Source organism: Bactrocera latifrons, unplaced genomic scaffold, assembly GCF_001853355.1.
Source record: "Bactrocera latifrons isolate USDA-ARS-PBARC rearing strain unplaced genomic scaffold, ASM185335v1 scaffold_820, whole genome shotgun sequence".
NCBI classification, from domain to species: domain Eukaryota; kingdom Metazoa; phylum Arthropoda; class Insecta; order Diptera; family Tephritidae; genus Bactrocera; species Bactrocera latifrons.
In genome coordinates this window covers 70,756-75,472 of record NW_017537513.1, presented here as the reverse complement: position 1 = coordinate 75,472, position 4,717 = coordinate 70,756, and positions in this window count along the sequence as shown.

Genomic DNA, 4,717 nt, shown 5'->3' with positions numbered 1-4,717 from the left:
AATTGACGAAGAGGTGGTGTGTGTCGTTTTTCCTTTCACGGGTCTTTTCCAAGACTTGGCGCAAGGTGAATGGTTGATTTGTCAAGTCTAAAGCCACACTGATAAGGTCCAATCAGTTTTTTGACGGTGGGCTTTAATCTTTCACACAATACGCTCGATAGAACCTTATACGCGATGTTGAGGAGGCTTATCCCACGGTAGTTTGCGCAGATTGTGGGGTATCCCTTTTTATGGAATGTGCTTAGCACACTTAAATTCCAATCGTTGGGCATRCTTTCGTCTGACCATATTTTACAAAGGCTGATGCATGCTCCTTATCAGTTCTTCTCCGCTGTGTTTGAATAGCTCGGCCGGTAAATCATCGGCCCCCGCCGCTTTATTGCCCTTCTGGCGGCTAATTGCTATTAGAACTTCTTCCTGGTCGGGCAGTGGAACRTCTGCTTAATCTTCATCGATTGGGGAATTGGATTTGTCTTCTCCTGGCGTTGTACGTTCACTGCCACTCAGCAGGCTGCAAAAGTGTTCCCTCCATAATTTAAGTATGCTCTGAACATCGGTGACTAGATCACGTTTAGGGGTTTTACAAGAGTATGCTCCGCTCTTGAAAGCCGCCGCATTTTTTCTTAGAATTTTCGAGCATTACCCCTCTCGGCCAGCTTATCAAGCTCTTCGTACTCACGATTTTCGGCCTCTTACTTCTTCTGCAAATGCGTTTCGCTTCCCTCTTCAACTCTCGGTATCTATCCCATCCCGCACGTATTGTGGTCGATCGTAACGTTGCGATGTAGGCAGCCTATTTTCTCTTCGGTGCGACACGGCACTTTTCGTCATACCAGCTGTTCCTTTGCACTTTTCGAAAAACAATGGTTTTGGTTGCCACTGTACGTAAGGAGTTTGAAATGCCGTCCCACAGTTCCCTTACACCAAGCTGGTGAGGAGTGCTCTCAGAGAGCAGGAGTGCAAGCCGAGTAGAAAATCGTTCGGCTGTCTGTTGTGATTGCAGTTTCTCGACGTCGAGCCTTCCTTGTGTTTAATGGAGTGCGTTTTTTGCTGCACAGAGGTGGGGGCGAATCTTGGCAGCAACAAGATAGTGGTCCGAGTCGATGTTAGGACTTCAGAGCGCACGCACATCTAAAACACTGGAGACGTGTCTTCCGTCAATCACAACATGATCGATCTGGTTGGTGGTTTTTCGATCCCGAGACAGCCAGGTAGCTTGATGTATCTTCTTATGTTGGAATCTAGTACTACAGATAACCATATTTCGGGCTCCGGCGAGGTCGACCGTAGTGCCAAAGATACCTTCTTTGCCCACCCTGGTGTTAAAGTCGCCAAGCACGATTTTGACATCGTGGTGGGGGCAGCTCTCATAAGTGCTTTCCAAGCACTCATAAAAGGCATCTTTGGTCACATCGTCCTTCTCTTCCGTCGGGGCGTGCGATATGTTGAAGAACCTCGCTTTGATGCGGATTGTGGCTAGACGTTCATTCACCAGGGTGAATGATAGTACTCGGCGACGGAGTCTCTCTCCCACCACGAATCCCACACCAAACTTGCGCTCCTTTATATGGCTACTGTAGTAAATGCCACAAAGACCTAGTCGTCTCTGTCCTTGTCCCGTCCATCACATTTCTTGGACGGCGGTGATGTCAGCCTTTATTTTTACGAGGACATCAACCAGCTTGGCAGCGGCACCTTTCCAATTAACGGACCGGACATTCCAGGTGCATGCCCTCAATTCGTAGTCCTTATTTCGTTTGCTATGGTCGTCATCAAAAGGGGAGTCTCTCATGCGAGGCTATTGTTACTTTTTCATTGGGGGTGTTTTTTTACATGGCAAGTCCCAAAACCATCGCACAACCCTGTGTAGGGGATATTTCGCCTTCTCACTTTAGCTCGCCTTCAAACGGATGTTCTTAGGCTACCCAGAGGATACTTGGTCAAAGACCGGAAGTCGTGAGCTGCTTGAGCCATATGTAAAAGAGTCGTTTCTGGCCACTCGCAAGTGAATGGCAATCAGAGAACTTTCCTCACTTGCGTGAACTTCTACACATGACTCCATCCATATATTTTCGACCTAGCCATCGAATCGTTCCTACCTAAGTTAGTAACTAGGTTTTGTTTTGTACCAACCTAACAATAAATTAGTTTTAAAAAAGGGTAATTATGTTTAAAAAATTACTGCTCTATTATTATTTATATATAATAAAACGCATATTTAAATGTTCCGCTGTCTGTTCTATACTCCGGATTCAAACACCTATTAAATATCATATTTTTCGCACTCCTGCTCTACTGCTCTATACTGCGCATAAAAATAACAGTTAAAAATTAATACTAAATAAATAATAATATATTCCAAAATAAAATGGTTGTTAAAAACAAAAAAACATTTTTTGGATGAATTTGAAAGTAGCTTGTGTTGTTCTAAGTTTAAGCTGCACGCGTAAATTGAAGTAATCCGTTGTGTCTACGCCCTGCTCATAAAATTCATAAAATTGTTTAGAATGTAAAGTCTTTCCTGTGTTTTACCTGGTTAATATTAATAACAACCAATTTGTTTAGAATATATTGTGTGTATAGTGGGTAATTCTGATTAAAATGTATAAAAAATATTGTAGAATATTAATTAGTTTCTTTACACCTACGAACTATATTACATTGCAGGGAAATTGGAAAGTTCGCTATTTAATGAAAAAAAAAAACAAAAAAATTCATGTCAAATTTTGTGATGATAGTTAGACATATAATATATGAACTTGCCCATATATGAACTTGATTTTAGTTGGTCGGTTTGTATGACAGTCCGACCTTAACAATTTTTTTRAAGACTAAAACGATATCTTGGGCAATAATCCATGCTAATTTCATGAACAGTTCTTGTCACATAAGAACTTAATTTTGATTCTTCAGTTTGTATGGCAGGTTTTGTTATCCGACCTGCATAATTTCTTTGACTATTGTACTAGCGTCAAATGATAAATTTGTCACAACACTAACTGCTGGGCACGGGATTGTTGTCGAAAACGGAAGTATTTAAAACGAATGATGGTATCGACACGTCGCTGTACGAAAAGGAATCTCTTGTAGAAGAATATTTAATGGATGCCTTTGTTGGGTATCTCGTTAGAGGTCTTTTCTATGTTTTTGATTAATTGGATGCCAGCGTGTGTCATATTTCTTTCTAACATGCTATTTAAAGCGAAGGCAAATTCATGATCTTCACGCTGACACATTATTAGGTGTTGAAATTGATCAAAAAGCGGGGTTTCTGTTATTTCACTATAATGATAATTTTCATTCGGCGAAAATATCCATCAATCCAAACACRATAATTGGAATGCCTTCAAAGTAAGCACTGCTTCTAAAAATTTTCTTTCGCCTACAATCCAAATACGCAAGCATCTTTGCTCCAAACACTGAAATTTCATCAATTATTATAAGCCTAATATCTAAGAGATTTACATGAATAGTGTTGAACGTGAAACTATTAAGGGGCCGAAGATCGGCGGAGGACTGGTTGACGGGGAGTGAAAATACGGAATGAAGTGTTAGACCTCCAATTAAAAATACTTTTTTGCCAGTGGGTGCGCAGAGTAACACCTTAGCTTTCGCGGGTTTAATTCCTGCTACGCTATTAGCGCGCAATGTCAACTACTGATATATAGTCGCTATAAGCCGAGTTTTGCCCACTCAATCACCACCTCCGACATATTCGTAGAAGAATTTCKTCTTATTGACATTAAGCAATACATGAGCAAAATATTATTTATTTATTTATTATTTGTAAAATAATAATACAATAAGTATTATACATTAAACATAAGGAGCACTAGCTATAGAGGCTTTCAGCCACGGTTTTAATATAAACGGCTTAAATAATAAAGATGGAGCCTTCCATTTAAGAATTATTTACAAGCAATATGTTTTTATGAACTAAAAATATATGTTAAAAAAAAATTTTAAAAAGGAAGGATAACTTAAATATATTTCTTTAACTTGGTACGAGATAGGTATTCAGATATTTTAGTGATGTTTACAATGGACGTTATTTTTAATAAATCAGGAGCTTTATTATTCTCAAATATACTGGTCCTTGCTGAATTGAAGAAGGGGCATTCATCCAGTAGATGTGTTATGGTTAACGACGACGAACTACAATATGGACAGGATATATTACGGTTTCCATTTAATAAATGGGAATGCGTTAATGACGTATGAGCAAGACGAAGGCGGACAAAGGCTTTTATATCTTGGCAACGGCCTGATGGCGGATAAGCAGGTTTTTTGCCCTCTTGCTTGCAGATAGCGCAGTGGTGTTGCACATTCTTTCAAGCATTATCTTTTATAGCTTTTTGGTTTGAAGCGATTAAATGGATTATGTCATTTTTTTCGATGTAGTCGAAGATAATCAATGGCTGTTTTGCCGCTAATTTGGCGTTTTGATCGGCCCATTCATTTCCAGTAATACCGGTGGRTCCAGGGATCCACATAATTTTTAAATTTGTTTTCTCAATTAGTATGCTTCTAATTTGCGCAATGCAGTAGGATTTGTTAGATGCATTTAAAAGAGCTGAGATTGTAGAATTGCTATCAGTACATATTAATGTTTTTAGGTTAGATTTTTGTACTAGGGATAGCGCATTATAGATGGCTGCTGCTTCTGCGGTGTATACGGAGCTGTAATTGGGCAGGAGCTTTTAACGTATTTCCAACG